The sequence below is a fragment of the Macaca nemestrina genome, chromosome 5 (genome assembly GCF_043159975.1).
Source record: "Macaca nemestrina isolate mMacNem1 chromosome 5, mMacNem.hap1, whole genome shotgun sequence".
In the NCBI taxonomy this organism is placed as follows: Eukaryota; Metazoa; Chordata; class Mammalia; order Primates; family Cercopithecidae; genus Macaca; species Macaca nemestrina.
Window position 1 is genome coordinate 114091773 of NC_092129.1, and position 13210 is coordinate 114104982.

General features: G+C 39.0%; 1 protein-coding gene across 21 annotated transcripts in view; it reads right to left on the minus strand.

Annotated features, from left to right (window-relative positions):
- The window catches only part of LOC105479467 (regulating synaptic membrane exocytosis 1), a 492913-nt gene that overhangs the window by 397502 nt on the left and 82201 nt on the right, over window positions 1-13210 (minus strand). The window lies entirely within an intron of this gene.

Below are 13210 nucleotides of genomic sequence, written 5' to 3' on the forward strand. Positions count from 1 at the left end.
ACATGGGGGCAAATATTAATGACACTGGATATGAGAATGATTTCCTGGATACAAGACCAAAACCACAAATAACCAAAGAAAAAAATAGATCAATTAGACTTCATCAAAATTAAAAACTTGTGCTTCAAAAGTACTATCAAGAAAATGAAAAGACCGGGGCGGAGCAAGATAGCCGAATAGGAACAGCTACAGTCTCCAGCTCCCAGCACGAGCGACACAGAAGACAGGTGATTTCTGCATTATCAACTGAGGTACTGGGTTCATCTCACTGGGGAGTGCCGGACAATCGGTGCTGGTCAGCTGTTGCAGCCCCACCAGCGAGAGCTGAAGCAGGGCGAGGCATCGCCTCACCTGGGAAGCGCAAGGGGGAAGGGAATCCCTTTTCCTAGCCAGGGGAACAGAGACACACAACACTGGAAAATCAGGTAACTCCCACCCCAATACTGCGCTTTAAGCAAACAGGCACACCAGGAGATTATATCCCACACCTGGCCGGGAGGGTCCCACGCACACAGAGCCTTCCTCATTGCTAGCACAGCAGTCTGCGATCTAACTGCAAGGCAGCAGCGAGGCTGGGGGAGGGGCACCCACCATTGCTGAGGCTTAAGTAGGTAAACAAAGCCCTGGGAAGATCGAACTGGGTGGAGCTCACAGCAGCTCAAGGAGGCCTGCCAGTCTCTGTAGACTCCACCTCTGGGGACAGGGCACAGCTAAACACCACCACCACCACCAAAAAAAAAAAAAGGCAGCAGACAGAAATCTCTGCAGACGAAAGCAACTCTGTCTGACAGCTTTGAAGAGAGCAGTGGATCTCCCAATACGGAGGTTGAGATCTGAGAATCGACAGACTGCCTACTCAAGTGGGTCCCTGACCCCTGAGTAGCCTAACTGGGACACATCCTCAACTAGGGGCAGACCGACACCCCACACCTCACACGGTGGAGTACACCCCTGAGAGGAAGCTTTCAAAGCAAGAATCAGACAGGTACACTCATTGTTCACCAGTATTCTATCTTCTGCAGCCTCTGCTGCTGACACCCAGGCAAACAGGGTCTGGAGTGGACCTCAAGCAATCTCCAGCAGACCTACAGCTGAGGGTCCTGACTGTTAGAAGGAAAACTAACAAACAGGAAGACACCCACACCAAAACCCCATCAGTACGTCACCATCATCAAAGACCAGAGGCAGATAAAACCACAAAGATAGGGAAAAAGCAGGGCAGAAAAGCTGGAAATTCAAAAAATAAGAGCACATCTCCCCCTCCAAAGGAACGCAGCTCATCGCCAGCAACGGATCAAAGCTGGATGGAGAATGACTTTGACGAGATGAGAGAAGGCGGCTTCAGTCCATCAAACTTCTCAGAGCTAAAGGAGGAATTATGTACCCAGTGCAAAGAAACTAAAAATCTTGAAAAAAGAGTGGAAGAATTGATAACCAGAATAATTAATGAAGAGAAGACCATAAACGAACGGACAGAGATGAAAACCATGACAAGAGAAATACGTGACAAATGCACAAGCTTCAGTAACCAACACGATCAACTGGAAGAAAGAGTATCAGCGATTGAGGATCAAATGAATGAAATGAAGCGAGAAGAGAAATCTAAAGAAAAAAGAGGAAAAAGAAATGAACAAAGCCTGCAAGAAGTATGGGATTATGTAAAAAGACCAAATCTACGTCTGATTGGCGTTGCCTGAAAGTGAGGGGGAAAATGGAACCAAGTTGGAAAACACTCTTCAGGATATCATCCAGGAGAACTTCTCCAACCTAGTAGGGCAGGCCAACATTCAAATCCAGGAAATACAGAGAACGCCACAAAGATACTCCTCGAGAAGAGCAACTCCAAGACACATAATTGCCAGATTCACCAAAGTTGAAATGAAGGAAAAAATCTTAAGGGCAGCCAGAGAGAAAGGTCGGGTTACCCACAAAGGGAAGCCCATCAGACTAACAGCAGATCTCTCAGCAGAAACTCTACAAGCCAGAAGAAAGTGGGGGCCAATATTCAACATTCTTAAAGAAAAGAATTTTCAACCCAGAATTTCATATCCAGCCAAACTAAGTTTCCTAAGTGAAGCAGAAATAAAATCCTTTACAGATAAGCAAATGCTTAGAGATTTTGTCACCACCAGGCCTGCCTTGGAAGAGACCCTGAAGGAAGCACTAAACATGGAAAGGAACAACCAGTACCAGCCATTGCAAAAACATGCCAAAATGTAAACAGCATAGAGGCTAGGAAGAAACTGCATCAACTAACGAGCAAAATAATCGGTTAATATCATAGTGGCAGGATCAAGTTCACACATAACAATATTAACCTTAAATGTAAATGGACTAAATGCTCCTATTAAAAGACACAGACTGGCAAACTGGATAAAGAGTCAAGACCCATCAGTCTGTTGTATTCAGGAGACCCATCTCACATGCAGAGACATACATAGGCTCAAAATAAAGGGATGGAGGAAGATCTACCAAGCAAATGGAGAATAAAAAAAAGCAGGGGTTGCAATACTAGTCTCTGATAAAACAGATTTTAAACCATCAAAGATCAAAAGAGACAAAGAAGGCCATTACATAATGGTAAAAGGATCAATTCAACAGGAAGAGCTAACTATCCTAAATATATATGCACCCAATATAGGAGCACCTAGATTCATAAAGCAAGTCCTTAGAGACTTACAAAGAGACTTAGACTCCCATACAATAATAATGGGAGACTTCAACACCCCACTGTCAACATTAGACAGATCAACGAGACAGAAAGTTAACAAGGATATCCAGGAATTGAACTCATCTCTGCAGCAAGCAGACCTAATAGACATCTACAGAACTCTCCACCCCAAATCAACAGAATATACATTCTTCTCAGCACCACATCACACTTATTCCAAAATTGACCACATAATTGGAAGTAAAGCACTCCTCAGCAAATGTACAAGAACAGAAATTATAACAAACTGTCTCTCAGACCACAGTGCAAGCAAACTAGAACTCAGGACTAAGAAACTCAATCAAAACCGCTCAACTACATGGAAACTGAATAACCTGCTCCTGAATGACTACTGGGTACACAACGAAACGAAGGCAGAAATAAAGATGTTCTTTGAAACCAATGAGAACAAAGATACAACATACCAGGATCTCTGGGACACATTTAAAGCAGTGTGTAGAGGGAAATTTATAGCACTAAATGCCCACAAGAGAAAGCTGGAGAGATCTAAAATTGACACTCTAACATCACAATTAAAAGAACTAGAGAAGCAAGAGCAAACACATTCAAAAGCTAGCAGAAGGCAAGAAATAACTAAGATCAGAGCAGAACTGAAGGAGATAGAGACACAAAAAACCCTCCAAAAAATCAATGAATCCAGGAGTTGGTTTTTTGAAAAGATCAAGAAAATTGATAGACCGCTAGCAAGACTAATAAAGAAGAAAAGAGAGAAGAATCAAATAGATGCAATAAAAAATGATAAAGGGGATAAGACCACCGACCCCACAGAAATACAAACTACCATCAGAGAATACTATAAACACCTCTATGCAAATAAACTAGAAAATCTAGAAGAAATGGATAATTTCCTGGACACTTACACTCTCCCAAGACTAAACCAGGAAGAAGTTGAATCCCTGAATAGAATAATAGCAGGCTCTGAAATTGAGGCAATAATTAATAGCCTACCAACCAAAAAAAGTCCAGGACCAGATGGATTCACAGCTGAATTCTACCAGAGGTACAAGGAGGAGCTGGTACCATTCCTTCTGAAACTATTCCAATCAATAGAAAAAGAGGGAATCCTCCCTAACTCATTTTATGAGGCCAACATCATCCTGATACCAAAGCCTGGCAGAGACACAACAAAAAAAGAGAATTTTAGACCAATATCCCTGATGAACATCGATGCAAAAATCCTCAATAAAATACTGGCAAACCGGATTCAGCAGCACATCAAAAAGCTTATGCACCATGATCAAGTTGGCTTCATCCCTGGGATGCAAGGCTGGTTCAACATACGCAAATCAATAAACGTAATCCAGCATATAAACAGAACCAAAGACAAAAACCACATGATTATCTCAATAGATGCAGAAAAGGTCTTTGACAAAATTCAACAGCCCTTGATGCTAAAAACTCTCGATAAATTTGGTATTCATGGAACGTATCTCAAAATCATAAGAGCTATTTATGACAAACCCACAGCCAATATCATACTGAATGGCCAAAAACTGGAAAAATTCCCTTTGAAAACTGGCACAAGACAGGGATGCCCTCTCTCACCACTCCTATTCAACATAGTGTTGGAAGTTCTGGCTAGGGCAATCAGGCAAGAGAAAGAAATCAAGGGTATTCAGTTAGGAAAAGAAGAAGTCAAATTGTCCCTCTTTGCAGATGACATGATTGTATATTTAGAAAACCCCATTGTCTCAGCCCAAAATCTCCTTAAGCTGATAAGCAACTTCAGCAAAGTCTCAGGATACAAAATTAATGTGCAAAAATCATAAGCATTCTTACACATCAGTAACAGACAAACAGAGAGCCAAATCATGAATGAACTTCCATTCACAATTGCTTCAAAGAGAATCAAATACCTAGGAATCCAATTTACAAGGGATGTAAAGGACCTCTTCAAGGAGAACTACAAACCACTGCTCAGTGAAATAAAAGAGGACACAAACAAATGGAAGAACATACCATGCTCATGGATAGGAAAAATCAATATCGTGAAAATGGCCATACTGCCCAAGGTAATTTATAGATTCAATACCATCCCCATCAAGCTACCAATGAGTTTCTTCACAGAATTGGAAGAAACTGCTTTAAAGTTCATATGGAACCAAAAAAGAGCCCGCATCTCCAAGACAATCCTAAGTCAAAAGAACAAAGCTGGAGGCATCACGCTACCTGACTTCAAACTATACTACAAGGCTACAGTAACCAAAACAGCATGCTACTGGTACCAAAACAGAGATATAGACCAATGGAACAGAACAGAGTCCTCAGAAATAATACCACACATCTACAGCCATCTGATCTTTGATAAACCTGAGAAAAACAAGAAATGAGGAAAGGATTCCCTATATAATAAATGGTGCTGGGATAATTGGCTAGCGATAAGTAGAAAGCTGAAACTGGATCCTTTCCTTACTCCTTATACGAAAATTAATTCAAGATGGATTAGAGACTTAAATGTTAGACCTAATAACATAAAAACCCTAGAAGAAAACCTAGGTAGTACCATTCAGGACATAGGCATGGGCAAGGACTGTATGTCTAAAACACCAAAAGCAATGGCAACAAAAGCCAAAATTGACAAATGAGATCTCATTAAACTAAAGAGCTTCTGCACAGCAAAAGAAACTACCATCAGAGTGAACAGGCAACCTACAGAATGGGAGAAAATTTTTGCAATCTACTCATCTGACAAAGGGCTAACATCCAGAACCTACAAAGAACTCAAACAAATTTATAAGAAAAAAACAAACCACCCCATCAAAAAGTGGGCAAAGTATATGAATAGACATTTCTCAAAAGAGGACATTCATACAGCCAACAGACACATGAAAAAATGCTCATCATCACTGGCCATCAGAGAAATGCAAATCAAAACCACAATGAGATACCATCTCACACCAGTTAGAATGGCAATCATTAAAAAGTCAGGAAACAACAGGTGCTGGAGAGGATGTGGAGAAATAGGAACACTTTTACACTATTGGTGGGATTGTAAACTAGTTCAACCATTATGGAAAACAGTATGGCGATTCCTCAAGGATCTAGAACTAGAAGTACCATATGACCCAGCCATCCCATTACTGGGTACATACCCAAAGGATTATAAATCATGCTGCTATAAAGACACATGCACACGTATGTTTATTGTGGCACTATTCACAATAGCAAAGACTTGGAATCAACCCAAATGTCCATCAGTGACAGACTGGATTAAGAAAATGTGGCACATATACACCATGGAATACTATGCAGCCATAAAAAAGGATGAGTTTGTGTCCTTTGTAGGGACATGGATGCAGCTGGAAACCATCATTCTCAGCAAACTATTGCAAGAACAGAAAACCAAACACCGCAAGTTCTCACTCATAGGTGGGAACTGAACAATGAGATCACTTGGACTCGGGAAGGTGAACATCACACACCGGGGCCTATCATGGGGAGGGGGGAGGAGGGAAGGATTGCACTGGGAGTTATACCTGATGTAAATGACGAGTTGATGGGTGCTGATGAGTTGATGGGTGCAGCACACCAACGTGGCACAAGTATACATATGTAACAAACCTGCACATTATGCACATGTACCCTAGAACTTAAAATATAATAATAAAAAAAATCATTAAAAAAAAGAAAATGAAAAGACTATTCACTAAATGGGAGACAATTTTGCAAATCATTTATGTGACAAAGATCTTCTATCCATTACATGTAAAGAACACTTATAACTCAACAATAAAAAAGACAAATAACTCATATTTTGATAGGTGGATCATCTTTAGAGAAAACCAATTTTATTCTTAAAACTGAAGAAAATATTTTGATAGATATCTCTCCAAAGAAGATATAGAAATAGCCAATAAGCCCATGAAAAGTTCATCAATGTCATTATTTACTAGGGAAACACAAATGAAAACCACAGTAAGACACTACTTTACACCCACTGGGACGTCCATAATATAAAAGACAGACAATAACAAGTGTTAACAAGAATTTAGGGAAATTGAAATTCTCTTATTTATAGGAATGTAAAATAATGCAGCTACTTTGAAATACAGCTTAGCAGGTTCTCAAAAAGTTAAATGTACAGTTACCGTATGACCCAGCAATTTTATTCCTAGGTATATACTCAAGAAAACTGAGAACACCCATACCCCCAAAAACTTGTACCTAAATGCTAATAGCAATATTTTTAATAATAGTCAAAAATAGAAATAATCCAAATGTCCATTAACTGATGGATGAATAAACAAAACCTGATATATTGATACAGTCACTGGGCAATGAAAGGGATAAAGTACAGATACATACTCAGAGTCTAGAAAACATTATGCTAAATGAAAAAAGCCAGATATAAACAGACACATGTAATATGATTCCTTTTATAGGAAATGTCCAGAATAGGCACACTCATAAATACAGAAAGTAATGGTTTCAGAGGCTGTATTTTGAGGAGAATGGGGTAATGAAAGCTAAAAGGTATGAAATTTCTTTTTCACTGTGATGAAAACATTCCTGAATTCCATGATGATGATGGCTGCACAGCTTTTTGAAAACCACTGAATTGTACTCTTGAAAAAGGTGAATTGTATGGTATGTGCGTTGTATCTCAATTTTTTAAAAACAGGTAATCGTCAGCAAAAACTAAAAATAAAACAAAAAAGCAGAATTTACTGATTCGTGTACCATGGTTCAATTTACTCCTAATAATGTCACCTTCCACAGAAACACAAACATAATTTGGCTAAGCATAGTTTTTCCTTGGCTATCATATTTCCTTTCTGGATTTTTACCTTCAAATTCTAACTTTATTAGTTCTAAGGTGACCAACCATTCAGTCTGCCTAGGTCTAACAGAAGTTCTCAGAACGTGGGATTTTTAGTGCTAAAACACGGAAAGTTTTTGCATGACGTTGCATAATTTTCTTAAGTCCTCCAATCCTCATTTAAGTACTGCTTATGTTGCATAATTTTCTTAAGTCCTCCAATCCTCATTTAAGTACTGCTTATACCCACTACAGACTGTTTTTTTTTTTTTTGCGTATATGAAATGCTTATATATTGACAGAATTTTCAATAACATGATGTTTATCACCTACTCTATGCTAAACAATGACATAACACTTAATGTCTCAGTATCACTGGTGTCTGGCTTTAAAAAAATATATATTTTCCATAAGTTATTGGGATACAGGTGGTATTTGGTTACATGAGTAAGTTCTTTAGGTGGAGATTTGTGAGAACCTGGTGCACCCATCACCCGTTTATATTCCTTCCTTTTATCTCTACACCTCCTCCCAATGCTATTTCACTTGTTTTAATGGTTAATGTTATAAGGTAATTGCTTACAAATTAGTGTATCTTTTCTAAGTCTCTCCTGAGTTTGAAACAGAATAGCCAACTGTTTTCTGAGTGTTCCAATTGGAGATTTCCTTGGCTACTAATACTCGAATCTAATGCTGTGTGTAAACCTGCCTTAGTGCCTAAATTAGCTCTCTTCTTGATTTTATCACATCCATTTAATCTCCTGAGCTAAAATGAGTTATCTTGCCTCCTTTGCTTTCCTATCACATCTAATGAATCACTATACTCTAATTATACCACATGTGAAATTTTCTCAACTCTTCGCTACCTCCTGCCTCTTCTACCTAGTCTCCCTAACATATGTGCCTGAGATTGAAGAGTAGCCAAGTGTTTCTTGGACTTTTTAAATCCATGATAAGTCTGAAAAACACAAAAACCCCATTATTTTACATCAAATTTCAAAAGAAAAAGTAGTATTAAAAGTAAAACCAAAGCTAAGGCACGAGTTGTTTATTTTCTCCAAATTAGATAACTGTCCTATTCTTCTGATGCAGCACTTCCTGCCTCTGATCTTTCTCTCTCTTTAACACATGTATACCCATATGCACCCACACACACAAATTCCCACCCACCCACGAAACCACATACACACATACACACACACTGCACTGAATTCTTATAATTTTATGTTACCTTGGCATCCATTTTAAATATAAATTGAAGGTTCTCATACCAGAAGCAGAGCTTAGCCACCACTGGCCCAGCTGCCAGTTCTCTGCCTCCTCCCTGTTCCTTAAGATGATCAATACAGATCTACCTCATACAACTGCCTCCTGGTGACAGCTTCCCATGGGACAGCTAGTTACAGCTATGTGACTTGCCCACCGACCCCCAACACCTCCCCAGATATGCCACAGGGACCACCCCTCAGCACAGCATGACTCCACTGAGCTAGTCCCTGCTTGCTCTACACTCACCAATTAGAACTCCATGAGGTAAACCTGCGTGGGTAACAGCCTGGACACCAGTAAAGGCTCTGGCCTGTGAGTCCCTCACTCTCTCTTTCTTGCTCCCCACCAGCTAGTTGCACGTGCATTTCTCAGACAGCTCCCAGCTTCCTGTTGGCCCTTGGAGGCATGCCTACCCCTTCTCACTAGGATCTGTCAGTGACACACTGCTTCTGTTATTTCATGTGTTTTACTGTGTTGCCTTCTCTGTGTCTCCCTTGACTGACACACCTGAACCTAACTCTCCTCCTAGCCAGGGCTGTCCTACACAACTCTCCTGACATCTTGGTAGAAATAAACTGGACACAGCTCAGTTAAGAGCCACAGGGGTGTCTGCCATTATGAACAAATTTCCTTTGACAGGGGCATTTGGTCACGGGTGAGGCACTTCAGCATTAGGTTGTCCACAAAGATGAAGAACTATTCTATGAAAGGCACACTGTGAACATCCATGACCACCATGCTGGAGTCCCACTGACACAGGGCTAGAGTTTATAGCAACTCTCAAGAGAGACCTCAAGACCAAAGTAGAGAAAAATACAATGCATAGAGATTCCAGTAGTCAGTATATGGTTTAAATTACCCAGCACAACCTGATGTTCTGGGTCTCAGGGTAATTGTTTTCTGCTTCTAGAAGACCGTACCTCAAATTTGCATACCTACTAAACTATTCAGTCTTTAAAATCCACATTACTGGCCAGGTGCAGTGGCTCACGCCTATAATCCCAGCACTTTGGGAAGCCGAGAGGGGCGGATCACGAGGTAAGGAGTTTGAGACCATCCTGATCAACATGGTGAAACCCTGTCTCTACTAAAAATACAAAAATTAGCTGGGTGTGGTGGTGCATGTCTGTAATCCCAGCTACTCGGGAGGCAGAAGAATCGCTTGAACCTGGGAGGCAGAGGTTGCAGTGAGCCGAGACCACACCACTGCACTCCAGCCTGGGTGGCAGAGCGAGACTCTGTCTCAAAAAAAAAAAAAAAAAAAAAAAAAAAAAATCCATATTATTGTTGCAGGCTCTGTAAATCCTTCCCTGACCACATCAAGCCCAAACAGAATAAATCATTTTTTTCTTTTTAAACACATTTTTAGTATTGTATTTATTATTGAGTATTATTTTATTTGATTATCTAACTATCCTCTCCTCCCCCAACTTGAGAAGAAACTCTTAAGAAAAATATTCTATCTCATTTATATATCTCATTTTTCTATCTCATACCCAAGGAATAGCAGGCATATGACTCAATTTGTTGAACTCCAGTAATATTTTGATATATTTATTACTTCAATTAAATGATGACAACTCAGGCGGCATGCTTAAAATATGACTGAGTGACATTTTAATAATAACTTAAAAGGAACACTTGGATAGTTTATATACATAGTTATCAAAAATATAAAGTATATTGACATGTGTATCCATCAATCTAGACTTGCATGATAGAATATACCAAGTGATATGAGTACTATCACCCTGCTTCCTCTCTACCAATCTCTCTATTTCTTTTCCCCTACTCAGTTAAACTTTTAGAAAAAGTCATGTACATTTACCCTCCCTTTTTCCTGACTTCTCATTTCCTCCTCAAGCCTACAGAAACACACCATTTCCACCCACTTATATGTTGAAAATGCTATGGTAAATGCCACCAATGGCCGCTATGTGACCAAAACCAAAGCACACCTTTCATCCCTTATTTCTTGATTTTCTGCTGCATTTAACACTGTTGGGCATTCCCCTTGAATCCCTGTACTACCTTGGCTTCTGGTTCTTATGATTCTTTAACTATTACTTCTTGACTGAGTTGGCCTCATAATTTACCTGTTCCTTAAGCATTGCTTTTACCTTGGGTTCACTCTTATTTTTTTTTTCTATGTAACCTTTAGTGATGTCATCTATTTCCCCAGTTAACTGAGTGCTAAAGGGTCACAGAGCCAACCTCTTGTTAGATATATATGCTTGGATAGCTTACAGGTATTAAAAAATCACTATATGAAAATCTGAACTCACCACTGTCCATCTGATATGGTTTGGGTGTGTTCCCAACCCAAATCTCATTTTGAATTCCCATGTATCGGGGGAGGGACCCAGTGGGAGGTAACTGAATCATGGGGGCAGGTCTTTCCCATGCTGTTCTCATGACAGTGAAAAGTTTCATGAGATCTGATGGCAATATAAGGGGAAGTTTCCCCGCACAAGCTCTTCTCTTCTCTGCTGCCAGGTGAGATGTGCCTTTCACCTTCCAGCATGATTGTGAGACCTCCCCAGCCACGTGGAACTGTAAGTCCAATAAACTTTCTTTTGTAAAATGCCCAGTCTTGGGTACGTCTTTATCAGCAGCATGAAAACAGACTAATACACCATCTATGCCTAGTTTTGGTTTACAATTTTAATTCAACTTCTTGGTAGCGGCTCTTAGTCACCCAAGTCATTAATATGGTAATCCCCCTAAACTCTTTCCTTACAACCCATATTCAATTGGCAATCAAGCATTGGCCATTTTACTTCTCACTTAGCTGTTGAAATGTCTCCTTCCCATAACCTCTATTACTCCTTCCTCTAAGTTAAGACCTTATTATCTCCCCCTGACCTATTGCAATAGTTTGTTAATTGATTTACTTGTCTCTAGTTTTGCCCACTTCACATTCACAGTCCCTTTTCCCTACTTCTCCCAAAGCAATTAATACATATTATCTATATACATACATCTACTGATAAAGCAAATCTGCTTATGCCATTCTCCTAATTAAAACCCATTAATGCAATCCTCATAAATAACTGCACTGTTTATTAAATTTTGTATTTTGACACAGTTACCATATAGAGAAATCTAAGTTCTGTCCTAAAATACTAACCTGGGAGGCACTCCTAGATTTTCTACTATCTTTTATTTTTTAAAAAATATTAAAAGAGGTCTGGTCACTAGCCTCTATTGATTTTCAGACCCACTGAAAATCATAAATTACAAATTTTAAAATACTGATCTATAAACTAAAGCCTGTCCTCAATTATCCCCTTCCAATTTATTTTTGTCCTTTCCATGTTAACCTAAAAAGGGATTTATGTGGCTACAGAGAGTTCCATTCACAAACATTACTCTCCACAGAGAATCAGCTATCATAAGGAATGAAAGCAAACTTTAAATTCTTCAAGTCACCGACAGAGAGGTTCATTATTTTAAACAGAAAAGAATTGAGTGAGCAAAGAGATTGCCAAAAAGCAGGATCCAAAGAATCTACAGTTGCTTCCTCTTGGCCACTAAACTCAAAGAGCCACAGGGAAGTTTCCACTAGCTGCAATTAAAGTGACAACAGATTCCCACAGCTGTAAGTCTGTGGAAAGTGAAAACAAAATAAGAGAAAAATTATCTAACGTCTTGTTTTGGAGGATGGCAAATGCTAGTTCATATTCAATAATGTCTAATTTAAAATGAACTTTGGAATAGGTGAGACCAATTAAAATGAAACCTCGATGTGTGGAATATAAAGAGATTTTAAAATCAACGTTAATTCCTCAAAGAACTTCAATTCTAAAATAACTGAAATGTTTTCTAATTCCTAGAATATAAGATGAAAACTGGGGATGTAAGTTTTCTATGAATTATCCAAAAAGTTCCATCATACAAAAATGGCTTTATATACAGTCAGAATATCTATAGAAAAAAGAAAAATGACAACATCATTTAAAGTACTTCTTTTAAGTTTGTACTTTTTAAAATGTAATTATCAATCATTTTTACTATTGCTAATTCAAAACTGTTTTTATTCCTTGGAAAATACTGATTAAATGTAGAAGATGATATTCAAGTATACTTATTGAGGTAAAACCTATAACACCTATTAAACCTCCTGAAATTTACCACATTTCATATCCTAAAACACAAATAATTTTAAATGATATGTTACTGTATGTAATATACAAAATATAAGCATTTCAATGACCAAATTAAGGGTAAAGCAGGGAGCAGAGAAAAAATCAAATCAGTCAACTCTGAGTTTCAAATATGAATGAGACTCTTTTGGTTGGTCATTTAATCCAACACTTAAGAATTCAATAATAAAAATGAAACTAGATGGACAATCCACTTTTGTTTTTGTTTTTGGTTTTGAGACAGGGTCTCACTCTGTCGCCCAGGCTGGAGTGCAGTGGCACGATCTCAGCTTACTTCAATCTCCG